Source organism: Grampus griseus (assembly GCF_964374135.1).
Source record: "Grampus griseus genome assembly, chromosome: 12".
NCBI lineage: Eukaryota > Metazoa > Chordata > Mammalia > Artiodactyla > Delphinidae > Grampus > Grampus griseus.
Window position 1 is genome coordinate 8568945 of NC_139006.1, and position 17757 is coordinate 8586701.

Here is a 17757-nt window from a genome sequence, read left to right on the forward strand (position 1 = left end):
CACGTTCCGCCGCGCGCACTGGAGCCAGAGCGAGGTCAGAACCGGCGGCTCCTCCGCCTCAGCCCGACTGGGGTCCCGGCTGCAGCCACCGCTGCCGCCGCCATCTTCCACTCCGCTAGCGTGTTCCGGGCCTCGCCGGCAGCACCGCCCCCTTTGTGGCCACACCTCTAGCCCCGCCCACGGCCCGCTGCTTAGGCCCAAGCCCCGCCTCCTCGGCTCGGTGCCCTACGCAGCCACAGAGGTCGAGCGTGCGCAGAGGATGTGGACACAATGTCTCTTGGGAGTTGTAGTCCAAGAGTTGTAGTCGCTTTTTTACTTCACTGCCTAGCTTCAAGGACCTAGGAGGATTCCCCAGACGCGGGACCTAAGTTAAAATACCGAGAATTACAGGTGGGCTGTTTTCTCCCCTGCTTTAACCATATCTTTTAAAAGCTATTGTTTTAAATAATGCCACTATTCCTTTAAAGAAAAACCTGGAAGAAAGTATCGGGTCACATATCATTATTCTGTAGTATATATATTAAGAAACTGAAGTACACTAATCTAGTGACACCTCCAGAACTTATATATTGGAAGGGTTTAGGGGAGGCAATCTGTTTGGAAAGAAGAGCCGTTTTGCATAATGTTTAGGAAAATTCGAGAAAATACTATATGTTCCTATTAGACGGTTGGGTGAGGATGGAGCGTTAGTGATGGAGATTCAGGCACGGCCACTGCAGCCATGTCATACAGAAGTGTTTCAGACTTTCAGACGGTTCTGCCAAGTGGGGAATAAAAACTTCTAGGCCCCAAATTTCTTTGCCTCAAATCTTAATTTTCTTGAAGGTCCACCTAGCTAAACAGGTCTTCTTCCCACCTCTGACTTGGGTGCTCAGAGAGGTCATGCAGTGCCAAAGACTTGCAAAGATGAGGGCCCTGCCTCTCTACTCCCACAGCTGCCACTTCTTCTCATCAGAAGGACAATCCTTGGGGCTTCCCTGGTGGCGCAGTGGTTGAGAGTCCGCCTGCCGATGCCGGGGACACGGGTTCGTGCCCCGGTCTGGGAAGACCCCACATGCCACAGAGCGGCTGGGCCGGTGAGCCATGGCCGCTGAGCCAGCGTGTCCGGAGCCTGTGCTCCGCAACGGGAGAGGCCCGCGTACCGCAAAAAAACAAAAAAAAAAAAAAAAAAAGAAGGACAACTCTTAGCAAGAAAGGCAAAAAAAAAAAAAAAAAAAAGAAAGGCAGCTCCCCTACTTTTTTTTTTTTTAAGCTCTCAGCCCACCCTTAACAAAGACATCACAGTAGCCTTCTCCAGATTTTGACTAAGCAACCTTCTTCTGAAAATATTTAGGTTGAAAAATAACTAAATTTAATGGGGAGTTTGTAATGTAATGTGAAGATTAGCTCACCAAATGTGTGTAATATGTTTGTATATGTGTATGAATGTACATTCAAATTACATACCATGCTGGTGGGACTGTACATAATCTAGCCCCTGCATACCTCTCCACCGCATTTGGTCCTGTGCCCCCTTCACTAACTGGGCTCTAGTCATGCTCACAGCTGCCTCAGGGCCTTTGCTTTTGCTCTTCCTTCCACCCACTAGAATGTAATTCCATTACATGAGGGTCCTGTCCTCTTTCTTACTGTATCCCCAGAACATATGGGCACACAGTAAATACTTCAGTAAATAAATGAAAGAATGGGGCTTCCCTGGTGGCGCAGTGGTTGAGAGTCCGCCTGCCGATGCAGGGAACGTGGGTTCGTGCCCCGGTCCGGGAAGATCCCACATGCCGCGGAGCGGCTGGGCCCGTGAGCCATGGCCGCTGAGCCTGCGCGTCCGGAGCCTGTGCTCCGCAACGGGAGAGGGCACAGCAGTGAGAGGCCCGCGTACCGCAAAAATAAATAAATAAATAAATAAATGAAAGAATGAATGAATATTTCACTATATCCTAAGCACCCCAAAGGCAAGGATCATTTGCCATTGTATTATTACAACTAACGGGCAATGTGTAAATGTTGAATAAAAGAGGGGATAATTGAATAGGAAGCATAAATAATATAAAAATAGTATTTGTTGAATAAAGGAATGACTGAATGAATGGATTCAGGAATAAAAGAAAACTGAGATTTGAGGCAAGTGATCTAATTTGGAATACTTTTTGGTTTTATTGAAACATAAATGTATATCACCGAGAAGCACTGGTCCTTTTCTAGTTCACTTTTGATAGAACTGTAGTTCCTCTGGGGATTCCCATCTCATTCTATAAATGAATCTCTTTTATACCTTTTTAAATTCATCTAAAGACCTGTAAACCATCCACTCAAAGCACATTCCGTTATCCCAATTACTGTCATCATTAAACACTTTTGTGATTCACAGTGTGCTAAGTACTCTATATGTTTCTGTCCTTAAGGGTTTTCATCAAAATTGGACTGAACAAACCACTTCACATAATGAGTGGCATTTTGTCAAAGGTGTAGACAAAAAAAAGTTCATTTACTGGTTAAAAGATATAGCAATCCTAGGAATGCAGTTACACCTTGCTATTTTTTATGGCCCACAAGAATTGGAGAGCGCCCAGAATGAGGGGGTGGAGCTTTGTGGATCCTCTGCTTGGCATTTATGTCTGTGCCAGCTGTGCTAAAGGTTGTTCTTTTAAGCACACACCACTACCAAATCCCAGCCAGGATGTCAGGTAATTCTACCCCAAGGACAAACTTTTTAAAATAGCACGTCAACCCCTGTTCCTTGCCTCAATTAGACTGCTCCTACCTTTCATTTTCAGGGCATATATTACCTGATTTCCATGTCACTCACAAGAACCGGTTGGATGAGATGAGCAGCAACATAAGATGTGACTCTGACGCTGGTAACCTCTGCTCTGTTGGGGTGACTGTTTTCACAGTTAAATGATACGAGTGCCTTGAGTTTCCTGCAAATGAGTTTTCTGCAAATGAGTTGCTCTTCAGAGCACAATGTGAACAGAATCCTTTCTCAAAGATCCTTTGCACCTTTTCGGAAAGGAGAGGAGACAGGGCCTCATGTTCCCTTGAATCATTTATTCCAGAGCCAGTTCTAAAAAGTTTCACTATGTGGGGAAGCCAGGAGAGGGTACTTTGAAAAGAAAAAGAAAACCGTCTTCCCCTGCCCTCCCCCAGGACCACAATTCACTTGTGACATTTTGCTAGACTTAAAAAGCCCTAAGAGTTTTCTTCCTTAACAGAGTTACATTCCTAGCACTTCAAGGATTCCTGGGAGGTCACTTGTCACTCTCAGAAGCGAGCAAGTGGTGAAAATACTATCTGTGTTCCCAGAGCACCTCTATGGCATTAGGAAAGAGCTTTGCACTGGACTCACCCCCAGCACCTAAAAAAAGAAAAAAAAAAAGGCATGAATTCCCTAATGAGATTTTCTGCCACACTGGTACACTGATCTTGTCTGATTTCTTTCTGCTAACCTATTCAAAATGAGAATTAATTAGTTTCTCATCCTTGGTACTATTGACATTTGGGGCCAGATAATTCTTTATTGTAGGGGGCTGTCCTACACATTGAAGGGGGTTTGGCAGCATCCCTGACTTGTACCTACTAGATGCCAATAGAACACCTCACCCCCTAGTTGGGACAACCAAAAATGTTTCCAGAGTCTCCAGATATTGCCAAATGCCCCTGGGGCTGGGGGCAAGCAAAATCACCCCCAATTTAGAACCACTGGGTTATACTGATGCCTTGCAAGTGAACAAATATTTGGGGAGCACTTGTTAAGTCTGAGGCTCTGGGCTAAGGATAAAAAACGTTGGTGCCTTCATGGCAGTCACAGTATTGACACAGAGGGTTAAAATTAAGTAAATTTAGAGAGAAAATAAACACCACTGGTTGAAATAAAGGAGTGTGAGGAGGAGAAAGAGGACCCATTGGGGTGGGAGAACACTCAGGGCACCTCACAGAGGGTGACATTTGTGAGAGGCCTACATGGACAGAAGTCTGAGGAGGGGGTATAACCAATCCAAGTGTAAGAAGTGGAAACTCAGCAAATGCAGAATGATTGGAGAACAACAAGTAGTCTAGTGCAGCTCAACCTTAGGGTTTGAATGAGGAATAATGAGAAATGGAGCTAGGAAAATAGTTTAGGAACTATTTAGCCATAAAAAGGAATGAAGTGCTGATACATGCCTCAACATAGAGGAACCTTGAAAACATTATACATTTTTATTTTTAATATTTATTTACTTATTTATTTGGCTGCGTCGGGTCTTAGTTGTGGCACACGGGATCTTTTAGTTGCAGCATGTGAACTCTTAGTTGTGGCATGCAGGATCTAGACCACACATTGTATGATGCTATTTATATGAAATGTCCAGAATAGGCAAACCCATAGAGACAGAAAGCAGATTAATAATTGCCAGAGGCTGGGAGGAGGGAGAATGGGAAATGATTGCTAATGGGTTTGGGGTTCCTCTTTGGGGTAATGAAAATGTTCTGGAATTAGTAGTAACGGTTGCATAATCTTATATATATACTAAAAAACAATGAACTGTACACTTTAAAAGAGTGAATGTTATGATATGTGAATACCTCAATTAAAAAAAATAGGACCTACTGCAGAGGGCCTTATATGTTAAGCTGAAGGTACTTAATGCTGGAGACACCAAGGAGTCACCAAATGCTTTTAATATGCTAGTAATAATAATAAAATAATAAATAATATTATAATAAAATAATAAAACAAGAATAGTAATGAAAGTGAGAGCAATAGATACCATGGATTGAGCAATTCCTATGTGCCTTACCTGCATGGTCTGCACTGACCACCTATTTACACATGAAAACACCCAACAGTCCCGTCTGCATTTCACACAGGACTTATTTTGTTTATTGTTTGTTTCCTTCCTGACTAAAATGTACGTTCCATAGGAGCAGGGGATTTTGTGTATTTTATTCACTACTTTATCTCAAGGGTCCAGAACACTGACTAGCATACAATGGGTACTGAATAAATACGTAAGAAGTGAATGTTGTTGATTAAGAGAACCTTAGAGGTCACATAGAACAAGCAACTTGTTTTACAGCTGAGGAAAGGGGGGCAAATAACATGTTCCTCCCATAGGAATTTAATGGGTGGAGCTGGGCCAACTGGAGAGGTATCCAGGAGACTCTTGGTGCCTGCCCTGCAAAGCCCCTTTGAAGGCACTAGCCACAAGCTGTTCTCTCCATTGAACTTACCTTTCTTTGCATTGTGTGTGATGGTCATGTTTCTCCCACCTAATATCCATTCCCCCCATTCTCTGAAAATAGTATTTTGATTCCTTGGAGGAATAATCCATGTTGGTTCATGTGGTTTGTGTGGAAATAGATGGCAGAGAGACACATGACCCAGGTCTGACCAATCAGTGCACTGCATTCTCTTGGTCACGATTGGTCCAGTAGGAGGGCACATGACTCAAGCTAGATGAGTGAAACTCCATCATGGGATTTTGCTGAAAGCATTAAGGAGACATTCTCACAGGGTTTCTAAGCTGGTAGAGTGAAAGCTTGGAGCTGCTGATGGCCATTTTTGCCACTGCTTGGGAAGAGCTAGCCTGAGAATGAAGGGAATTCAGAGAGAAGCAGAGTCTAGAGATGGTAGGAAACAGGCTTCGTGACAACGATTAAACCCCTGAATTCAGCTTTGCCTGAAGAAAGATCAATCCCTCTACTCATATTAATTCCCTGATTTGCTTAAGCCACTTTGAGTTTGGCTTGCAAGGAAGTGAATCCTGACAAACACATCATATGATCCTCACAGCATGACTATAATTACTGAATCAAGAATAAGTCACCAGGGGCCTCCCTGGTGGCACAGTGGTTAAGAACCCGCCTGCCAGTGCAAGGGACACGGGTTCGAGCCCTGGTCCAGGAAGATCCCAGGTACCGTGGAGCAACTAAGCCTGTGTGCCACAACTACTGAGCCTGCGCTCTAGAGCCCATGAGCCACAGCTACTGAGCCCACGTGCTACAACTACTGAAGTCCACGTACCTAGAGCCCGTGCACGTACCTAGAGCCCATGCTCTGCAACAAGAGAAGCCACCACAATGAGAAGATTGTGCACCACAAGGAAGAGCAGCCCCCGCTTGCCTCAACTAGAGAAAGCCCATGCACAGCAACAAAGACCCAATGCAATCAAAAATAAATAACAAATAAATTAATTAAAAAAAAAAGAATAAGTCACCAAACCAAAGGCAGCTTTTAGAAGGAAACTTATCCTCCGCCAGTTTACATAGAGGAGAGGGAACTGCCACTTCTCAGTAGAAAAACTGCTGAAGCAAAACTTCTGCTCTCTTTCTTTACTACCTCCATGAGATGAGGATAGGGTCTGATTGGTGGATTCAGAAAAAGATGCTGACGTTACTGAACTGAACTCGGGTCCACTTGCCTGATGCTCAGCAAAGCCAATCTACTGAAGCCAGGTTGTGGTAAAGAAAAGTACAACATTTATTTGCAGGGCACCAAGCAAGGAGAACAGACAGCTAGTGCTCAAAAGACCAAAACTCCCCAATGGCTTTCAGGCAAGGGTTTTCTGTTTTTTGTTTTTTCTCTCTATTTGTGGCTTATTTTTTTCACCTCTTAACATTGTGTCCTTTGATGAACCAAAGAATTTTTTTTTTTTTTTTTTTTGGCTGCATCGGGTCTTTGTTGCTGCATGCAGGCTTTCTCTATTTGTGGCGAGCGGGGGCTACTCTTTATTGTGGTGCACAGGCTTCTCATTGCAGTGGCTTCTCTTGTTGAGGAGCATGGGCTGTAGGCACGCGGGCTTAAGTAATAGCACGCAGGCTCAGTAGTTGTGGCTTGCAGGCTCTAGAGTGCAGGCTCAGTAGTTGTGGCACACAGGCTTAGTTGCTCTGCAGCATGTGGGATCTTCCTGGACCAGGGCTGGAACCCATGTCCCCTGCATTGGCAGGCGGATTCTTAACCACTGCACCACCAGGGAAGCCCCCAGGCAAGGGTTTTTAAAGGCAACATTGGGAGTGAGGGTTGCAGGGTGCATGATCAGCTCGTGAACATTTTTCTGATTTGTTGGTTGTGAGGTAACAGGGTGATGTTTCGGGAATCTTCATCAGCCTTCTGGTTCCAACCAGTCTGGGGTCTTCGTGTTTGTGGTCAGCATGTTGTCACCATCCTCCACCTTGGGGGGAGGGTCTTAATTTCTGCAGAACACTTCAAAGATATGTGTCAGATTGTTGTCTATATCCCTTTGGGAGGAACTAGGAATCCTGTGACTCTACTGTTCTAGTCATTAACTGCTTTAGTCTGCTTTTTGAAACTTGGGGAAGGCCAAATAGGAAGTGGGGTACACGGAGGGGCTTGTACCTGGGAAGGCCCTGCAGGGTCCTGCTCAGTTTCAGTCCCACCTTTTCTTTGATACTGCTCAATCCTGAGCGGAACAGGGGTGGGACAAGAAAGGGTATAAAGTGTAGGATAGAGAGGTTAATCATAAAGGTGGCAGGGGAACTCAGTTTTAGGGGGACTGGGTTTCAATGAGCATGTTGCCCAGTCCTTTCTCTTTATTCTTTCTTGCTGTGGTCTGTCCTTTGGATACTTGTTTCCTCCTCTGCCATGGGGAGCCTGTCCCTCTGGAGGAGGCCTGCAGTCTGTGACCAGATAACTCAGTGTAATCCAGATGTAGATTGTGTGCACAACAAAGCCATATTCTCCAATCAGGCTCATCAATAAAGCTGATACTTGGAGCCCCAGCTGCCAGATTCATGCATCTACATCTCAGTGGGTTTAGAATTTGGAAGGGTCAAGAAGGGGTAATTAATTATCACTCCATGAACCTCAAACATGTTAATTTTCTCTTCAGAAAACCTCAGAGATGGGCACGAAGGCTGACATTTGGGGGCTAAAATAACACATGGGATCAGGTTTCTGGTGTAGTCAGGGCTCTAGGCTGAAAGGTAATTGTGGGTTAAGTGGATTCTTGACCTGAGCAGTTTGTGACAGCTACAGTTGTTCGGTAAGATTTTAACTGGCAAGGGCCTGAGTACGAGGGCCTCTGGGGCAGGCCTTGACCTAACCCATGAGAGTACAGCTTTGACCTCAGCAGGCAGCTGGGACAGGGATTACGTTATTGGGAAAAAAGCCTTTCTGTCCCAGGGAAGGCTTACCTTAAAGAGGGCAAAGCTTTAGCTTACAAACATTTAGGCTCTGATGGGTAGAAGATTTTTGCTTCTTGTATTAGGTATTTCTGCAAAGCTTCAGGATGGATTTTAAGCAGCAAAGACAACTAAATTCTGGAGCCAACAGAGATCTTGTCTGTGAGATCGTAGCCTTTTTACAGCATGAACACAGGGAATAGTAGGTGGATGCTGCAAATCTGTTCTTCTGTAGGTCGTTCTGAGCTTCATTCAGGGTCATGAGCAGAACCTGTGAAGGGGCTGATCTCTTGATTCCATTTGGCTTGTCACATGCTGGTAAGGTTCACCCCACTACTGGGATCGAGGTTTGCTCTGATTTGTTAATTGCATAAGCCTTGATCATGACTTTGGATCTGGGGAGCCAAGACCCTGAGTTTACCTGCAGAATGGGGGCATATTTTGTTAGTGAAAACAAATGAATAGAACAGGACCCTTATATAGGAGATATGCTTCTTCTGGGGTTGAGGTAGAGAAAGCTAATGAAAATCCAAAAGCTAAGAAGGCAGTTAATGAAGCTTATGCCTAAAAGACTTTGTCTCTGGGAAACAGGTTTGTTCAGGCAATCAAGGAAGAACTAGGTTGTTTTAAAAAATATGATTCTGGGGCTTCCCTGGTGGCGCAGTGGTTGAAAGTCTGCCTGCCGATGCAGGGGACGCGGGTTCGTGCCCCGGTCCGGGAAGATCCCACATGCCGCGGAGCGGCTGGGCCCATGAGCCATGGCCTCTGAGCCTGCACGTCCGGAGCCTGTGCTCCGCAACGGAAGAGGCCACAACAGTGAGAAGCCCACGTACCACAAAAAAAAAAAAAAAAAAAAAAGATTCTGTCATGCATATTTGAAAGTTGCTGAGAGTGGATCTAAAAAGTCTTCATCACAAGAAAAAACATTTTTTTTTGTAACCATGTATGGTGATGGATGTTAACTAGAATTACTGTAGTGATCATTTTGCAATATATACAAATATCAAATTATTTTTAAACTAGTATAATGTTATATGTCAAATACACCTCAAATATAAGTTTTTAAAAACAGCTTCTGTCATGCCACCAGAACAGAACCAGTGGAAGAGTGAAAGGCAAATAAAAGAAGAATGACTGACTAAACTGGAGGAAGGCAGGGATTTTTTTTTTAATTTACAATATTTTTAATCATGCTAAAGAGAAACAGACACATAGATCTGGAAGTGAGACTGGCAGAGGTAACAGCAGATTTCTGTCTTCTCCCATCTGTTGCCCCCTGTGGGGCATGAATCCTTGGTTCAGGGAGGAGAATGGGGGGATGTTTGCACTCCTTAAACTGCTCTTTTTTGCTTGGAATTTTCTTTCAATGTGGGTATAATTGACTTCACCCAGGTTTTCTGTGCCCTGTGGGATGCTTTTCCTCTGTGGTCTCAAAAGTCTTTGCTTCCAGCTTGCTCCCATCTTCACAATGATTACTTTCCTCAGCAGGGCAGAGATTTTTTAAAGCTAAAACTGTGATCTTAGTAGACAGACCAGACAGATATGAAAGGGAAATGAGTTTGGTTTTTTTAAATTATACTTAAAAAAATTTTTTTCTTTCCCTTTGGCCACGCCCCGAGGCTTGCGGGATCTTAGTTCCCCGACCAGGTATCGAACCCGGCCCCAGAATGGAAGCGTGGAGTCCTAACCACTGGACTGCCAGGGAATTCCCGGGAAATGAGTTTTTGAAGGCTCAGCTAGGTAGATATTAAGAGGGTGAATAGACTCATACCTATGTGGAAACGAGAGGAAATAGAGGTAAAATTACAGATTTGTGGGAAGATATTATTTTAAAAGTGGTGGGAGGACATTGGTAATCCCTCTGGGGGAAAAAGAAATTAAACTGGATCCCTAACTCACAACATATACAAGAGTAAATTCCAGAGGTCAAAAGCAAAAGCAGGGGCTTCCCTGGTGGCGCAGTGGTTAAGAACCTGCCTGCCAATGCAGGGGACATGGGTTCAAGCCCTGGTCCGGGAAGATCCCACATGCCGCGGGGCAACTAAGCCTGTGTGCCACAACTACTGAACCTGCACTCTAGAGCCCGTGAGCCACAACTACTGAAGCCCGCGTGCCTAGAGCCTGTGCTCCGCAACAAGAGAATCCACCGCAATGAGAGGCCCGCGCACCACCACAACGAAGAGTAGCCAGCGCTCGCTGCAAGTAGAGAAAACCAGCACGCAGAAACGAAGACCCAACACAGCCAAAAAAAAAGAGAAAGGACTTGAATAGACATTTCTCCAAAGAAGGTAAACAAATGGCCAGTAAGCATAGGAAAAGATGCAATCACTAATTGCCAGGGAAATGCAAATCAAAATCACAAAGAGATACCCCCTCACACACATTAAGATGGTTACTATTTAAAAAACACAAAACCCAGATAATAAAGAAATGTTATCAAGGCTGTAGGAAAAATGGAGCTCTTGTGCACTGTTGGTGGAGCTCTTTTGTGTAAAATGGTGCAGACTCTGTTCCTCAAAAATGAAACAGAATTACCATATGATAGAGCAATTCCACTTTTGGGTATATACCTGAAAGAATTGAAAGCTGGGACTCAAGCAGATTTTTTTTTTGGCTGCATTGGGTCTTCGTTGCTGCACCCTGGCTTTCCCTAGTTGCGGTGAGCGGGGGCTACTCTTCGTTGCAGTGGGCGGGCTTCTCATTGCGGTGGCTTCTCTTGCTGCGGAGCACAGGCTCTAGGTGCGTGGGCTTCAATAGTTGTGGCTCGTGGGCTCTAGAGCGCAGGCTCAGTAGTTGTGGCGCACGGGTTTAGCTGCTCCGCAGCATGTGGGATCTTCCCGGGCCAGGGCTTGAACCTGTGTCCCCTGTGTTGGCAGGCAGATTCTTTTTTTTTTTTGGCAGGCAGATTCTTAACCACTGCACCACCAGGGAAGTCCCTCAAGCAGATATTTGTATACCCATGTTCCTAACAGCATAATTCACAATAGTCAAAAGGTGGAAGCAACCCAAGTGTCCATTGATGGGTGACCTGATAAACAAAATGTGATATATACATATGATGGAATATTATTCTTTCTTAAGAAGGAAGGAAATCCTGATACATGTTACAACATGGATGAATTTTGAGGGCATTATGGTAAGTGAAATAAGCCAGACACAAAAAAGACAAACACTATATGTTTCTGCTTTTATGAGGTAGCTAGAGGAATCAAATTCATAGAGACAGAAAGTAGAATGGTGATTGCCAGGAGCTGGAGGGCAGAGAGAACAGGGAGTTATTGTTTAATGTGTACAGAGTTTCAGTTTTGCAAGATGAAAACAGTTCTGGAGATGGATGGTTGTGATAATTGCAGAACAATGTGAATGTACTTAATGCCACTGAACCATACATTTTAAAATGCTGTCTTATTTCTCCAAAGAAGATATACAGATTGCCAACAAACACATGAAAGAATGCTCAACGTCACTAATCATTAGAGAAATGCAAATCAAAACTACAATGAGGTATCACCTCACACCAGTCAGAATGGCCATCATCAAAAAATCTACAAACAATAACTGCTGGAGAGGGTGTGGAGAAAAGGGAATCCTCCTGCACTGTTGGTGGGAATGTAAATTGATACAGCCACTGTGAAGAACAGTATGGAAGTTCCTTAAAAAACTAAAAATAGAACCGCCATGTGACCCAGCAATCCCACTACTGGGCATATACCCTGAGAAAACCATAATTCAAAAAGAGTCATGTACCCCAATGTTCATTGCAGCTCTATTTACAATAGCCAGGACATGGAAGCAACCTAAGTGTCCATCGACAGATGAATGGATAAAGAAGATGTGGCACATATATACAATGGAATATTACTCAGCCATAAAAAGAAACGAAATTGAGTTATTTGTGGTGAGGTGGATGGACCTAGAGTCTTGTCATACAGAGTGAAGTAAGTCAGAAAGAGAAAAACAAATACCGTATGCTAACACATAATATGGAATCTAAAAAAAAAAAAAAGTTTTTGAAGAACCTAGGGGCTGGACAGGAATAAAGATACAGACGTAGAGAATGGACTTGAGGACATGGGGAGTGGGGGAAGGGTAAGCTGGGACAAAGTGAGAGAATGGCATGGACATATATACACTACCAAATGTAAAATAGATAGCTAGTGGGAAGCAGCCTCATAGCACAGGGAGATCAGCTCAGCGTTGCTTTGTGACCACCTAGAGGGGAGGGATAGGGAGGGTGGGATAGGGAGGGTGGGAGGGAGACGCAAGAGGGAGGAGATATGGGGATATATGTATATGTATAGCTGATTCACTTTGTTATAAAGCAGAAACTAACACACCATTATAAAGCAATTATACTCCAATAAAGATGTTAAGAAAGAAATGCTGTCTTAAATTTCATGTCATGCACGTTTTACCATAGTTAACATTTTTTAAAAGGTTAGAGCTTCTGCATAACAAAAGTCACCATTAAAAAAATACTTAAAGAAAAACGATAAGCCACAGCCTGAGAGAAAGTATTTGTGATGCATAAAACCAAAAAAGGATTAGTATCCAGAGTACATCAAGAACTGCTTCACATTAGTAAAGAAAAAGAAATAACTCAATAGAAAAGTAGAAAAATATAAAAAATGCCCAACAGTATGTTAAATTAATTAAACAAGGAGGCCATTAGATTGAGGTGGTTCTAAGGCCTTAGCAGCCTGCATAAGCAAGCCGAAAAGTAAATGCCTCAAGGTTAAGAAATCGAAACCTAAAGACAACCAATCACAAACAGCCAAATAGTCTTTCCCAAATAAGGCAACGGCTTAAGTACAGCCAATCAAATAATTTCCTTGCTTTGCTTCTGCATCTTCTCAATAAAAGTCTTGCCCCTAGCTCCTGTCAGTGAAGCACACCCAACCACTTCTGGTTTGGCATTGCCCTATTCAAATTAATTTTTGCTCAAGTAAACTCTTAAATTTTTTTTCTTTTTAAAAATTGAAGTATAGTTAATTTACAATATTGTGTTAGTTTTATTAAAATTTTTGATTTGCCTCAGTTTATCTTTTAACAAGAGGCATTTCAGAAGAGAAAACCCAGTAGACATATGAAGAGAGACCCAATTTCATTAGTAATCAGGGAGATGACTGGAATGGGGAGGCTAAATTACAGTGGGCAGAGAAAGCCTCTCTGAATAGGTGTCATTTGAACTGAGATCTAAGTGAAAATTTGAGCAAAACAGCCATCCGTACAGAGTTCTGGAGGGGGACTTCCCTGGCTGTCCAGTGGTGAAGACTCTGAACTCACAATGCAGGGGGCCCGGGTTTGATCCCTGGTTGGGGAACTAGATACCACATGCCACAACTAAGAGCCTGCATGCCGCAACTAAAGAATCCCACATGCTGCAAGGAAGATCCTGCACATGGCAACGAAGATGCCGTGTGCCGCAACTAAGACCTGGTGCAGCCAAATAAATAAATAAATAAATAAAGTTCTGGAGGAAGGGCATTCCAGGCAGAGGGAAGAGCAAATGCAAATGTCCTGGGCTGGAATAAGTTTGGCGATGTCTCAGTCAGCCCAGGTTGCCATAACAAAATACCACAGACTTGATGGCTTAAAGAATAGAAATTATTTTCTCACAGTTCTGGAAGCTGGAAGTCTGAGAACAGGGTGCCAGCATACTTGGGTTCTGATGAGAGTTCTCTTCCTGGCTTGCAGATGGCCACCTTCTCATAGTGCCTTCACGTGGCTTCCTCTTCTTATAAGGCCGCAGTCCTATTGGATTAGAGCCCCACCCTTATGACTTTAATTTCAGTTACTTCCCCAAAGCCTTATCACTAATTTCAGTCCCACTGGGGGTTAGGGCTTCAACATATGAATTTTGAGGGACACAGCATTCAGTCCATAATACCTCAGTGTGGGGCTTGCTTTAAAAAGTCAATTTGAGGGAATTCCCTGGTGGTCCAGTGGTTAGGACTGCGTGCTTCCATTGCAGCGGGCACAGGTTTGATCCCTGGTTGGGGAACTAAGATCCCACAAGCCTCATGGCTAAGAAAAAAAAAAAAATGTCAATTTGAGGAGGCCAGGACTTCAGTACTGAATGTGGAAGTGAAAACCTACAGATCAACTGTAAGATAGAATGACTCCTCCCACAGTCCATTTTTGGAAGTATAAAGAAGTAAAGCTTATGCAGGCTGAGGGGAGGGGAATTTGGGGGGAAGTTATATTGGCTTTTAATTCCTTGCCAAAGGCACAAAAACTCTGTTCCCCTTCACAGGGGGTTTCCCTCCTCTGTCCTCTGAGTTTGACAACAGAATGAGATGCAGTTCCTAAGTTCCTTCTTTCTTTGCTACCCTCCATGGTAACACAGGGCTCTTAGTTAAAAGGTTTTACTGCTAATTACCAGGGAACAACAAAAGTATAACAAACAACAATGTCTAAACATGACTCATTCAAATAGAGAATAATCACATGTCAAAAATTTCTTCACCTTGTTAAAGAGGAAACAGTAAGATGGTGAAGCTGGTTCAGAGAGTATTTTGAGGAAGTAGATATTTGAGGAGGGGGTCTTAGATACTAAACTGGTTAATCTCTGCAGGGTAATAAAAAATGATAAGCTTTGGGATTCTTTTTTATACTGGAAAGGAATACTTTGGAACTCAAAACAGACAAAAATCTGAGGCTTTAATAAATAGTAAATAGCTAAGCAAACAAAAATACGTTCCTTGGCCTACATATATGGCCAGTGGGCCAAATCTGGCTCTGCTGCTTGCATTTATAATAAGGTTTTATTGGACCACAGACACATCCATTTGTTTACATATTGTGTAAGGCTACTTTTGCTCTAAACAACAGAGTATTATGATGACAGAGTTGAGTAGTTGACAGACAGCAGATAGCCCAAAAGCGTAAAATATATACTATCTTGGACCTTTACAGAAAAAGTTTGCCAACCCCTGCTAGAGAATTAATCCTTGGGTGGGCTTGTTAATCAACGTCCTAGATGACATGGCAAGAGCTACACTGCCCTTTCTTGGTCTTATTTGCAAAATTTGGCCAATTTTTCTTAAAAAGGAGACGTTTGGCTTAAAAGTTGAGGGACATTTGGAGAGTTGTCATCTCTGGCCTATAATTCATAAATCCTCCTGTCCACCCACTTCAACACCCCAGCACCCGCTTTGTGCATTGGTGACTGTCTCAATGCACCTCCTTTTAAGGGCAAGGAGGCCTGAAAAATAATTGGTGGTAAGTAATGTCCTTTACAACGTCATTTTGCTCAACAGGGCATTCTGTCTTGGAATTAGGACTCCAGTTAGGGCTTGTGCCTCATAGTAATAGTACATTCACATGGAAGGGTTTCTTGGGATGTTCTCTGAGCTTCTTTGAATTAAGTTCTACAGCTGTTGCAAACTGCAAGTTTTGAGAAGGCAGCAATAGTGTGTGCTTGACCACTGCTGCTTCCCTGGTTCCTGGCACATAGTAGGTGCTCAGTAAAATATTTGTTGATTGAATGATAGAGCCAATGAAAGACTAAAGACAGAGGGTTTGTTTTCTCCTCACGGTCAGCCCCGTGTGAGGAACAAAGTTTTGGTGACAAAGGCTGCCACCTGCAGGAAGAAAGGTGAAACTGCAAGATTCAGAACTGCTAGGCCCCGAGGAAAATACAGTCAACTGCAAGGCAAGATTACCAGAGAATCAGTTTTTTCTCCTTTAGCTTAAGACAGAATTAATCAACATCATTTTGTCCTTTACAATTAAGGGAACCTGCACCCTTTCTTTAATAACATTTAAAGCCTTTGGAGTGCTTAATAAGTGCCCAGCACCATCCCACGCACACACAATTTTGCGGTAGGTACCACTAGTCATCTCCATTTTATAAATGAGGAATCTGAGCAGAGAAAGCATGACCAAGTTACACAGCTAGAAGGTGGCAAAACTAGGAGTATGAACCCAAACATCGTGGCTTCAGAATGTGTGCGTTTAATCATTTCACTATAGTACCTCACTATGCCTGATATGGAAAATGTTTATAGGAAACATAGAAACATGGCGAATGGAACCCATGCAGATATCTCCGCTCTCTCCTGAACACTACTAAAACTCACAGAGAACAGGAGAGAAGATGACTGTTCATGAGAGATGTCAAATCCTTTTCAGAAAGCAGGAAGTAGATGGATGATTTAACTGAGTGGAGAAACCCTAGGAAGGGGAGGCCAGTGAGGAGTAAGCCTGAGCCCTTGGCAGTGAAAGCGTGGTGTTCTAACCACTGGACAGCCAGGGAATTCCCCTGAAAACAGATCATTAACTGTACATCTATACTAGGAGCTGTTAACCCCAGATTCCCTCCTGTGACTCCTTACCCCAATCCCTGCAAAGATTATTCTTTGGAGAACTTGAAACGTGACAGCTCTAGGTTCAGAGATCACAGTCAGAGAAAAGGATGGAGCTGAGGCAACATGCTAAAAACAGAGGGGTTAAATGAAAGTGTGTAGCTAAAAAAAAATCGGAACTTTTTTTTAATAATCATGTGTTTGGTGGTAGTATTGGTATTGCTATTCTGAGACTTAGCACTATGCTAAGTGTATTTTGGGACAAATAATAAATTATGTTGGAGTTTTTGAGAACCAAGCTTTATGGTGTGGAAGAAAGGAAATATGTATGGTCAACATGGTTAAGTAAAACCCCTCTAGTCTTAATTTTAATTGGAAACATCAGTATGATGGACTTTGTCAGAGAGGTTAAATAACTTGCTCAAGGTCACCCAGCTGATAAGGGATGGAACAAGAGTAACAGCCTGGTCTTGCTCCAAAATTTGTGAGGGCCTCCTGGAGGAGGTGAAATTTGAAGGATAAGTAGGATCAATAATAGACTTCTCTCGATCTATGGAAGATGTGTTTACCATGACCCAGGAATCCTGGGCTGACCTGGAAAGAGTTTGTTTCTGAAATGTCAAAACCCAAGGCCAGCCTCCAAGTCATAGTGACCAGATGACCAACAGAAGTTACCTGGGTCTCCCCCTGTGCCATCTCTTTAAAAAATTTCAAGAACAGTGAGATGTATTTTCACTAAGTCCTCAAAGTAAACACTTCTTACAGTACAGCCATAGAAGACTACACAATTTGTTTGAGTCTAATTTTTTTTAGACTTGAAAAATGTTCACAAGATCTAAAATTTGCTTTCATGTCTAGTTTGAGCAGTAGATGTTGGGCAAGGCTGGCAGGAGGAAAGGATTTGTGCCCTAGTTTCCAAATGCTTCCCCTAATGGAACATAAGGATGATGTGATTATGAGAGGGAACATATGTTTTTTCATTTGTTTTATTGTTGTGGTTATTTAATTTAAAAATTAGTTATTGGGAGTTCCCTGGTGGTCCCGTGGTTAGGACTCAGCGCTTTCACTGCTGTGGCCTTGGGTTCAATCCCTTGTCGGGGACCTAAGATCCTGCAAGCGAGGAGGCATGGCCAAAACAAAAAATTAGTTATTAAGTGAAAAGCAACACGTGCAAAATAGATCGAAGATCGATTCTCCTTCCTTCCTCCTCCCCAGAAACTGTTACAACTACCAGCTTCTTATGTCTTGCAGAGAACATTTTAAGAGGAAACTTTTAGGCTGATTCATCTCAGAAGGTGACAGAAGTTAAAATATGACTGATCTTTTATTC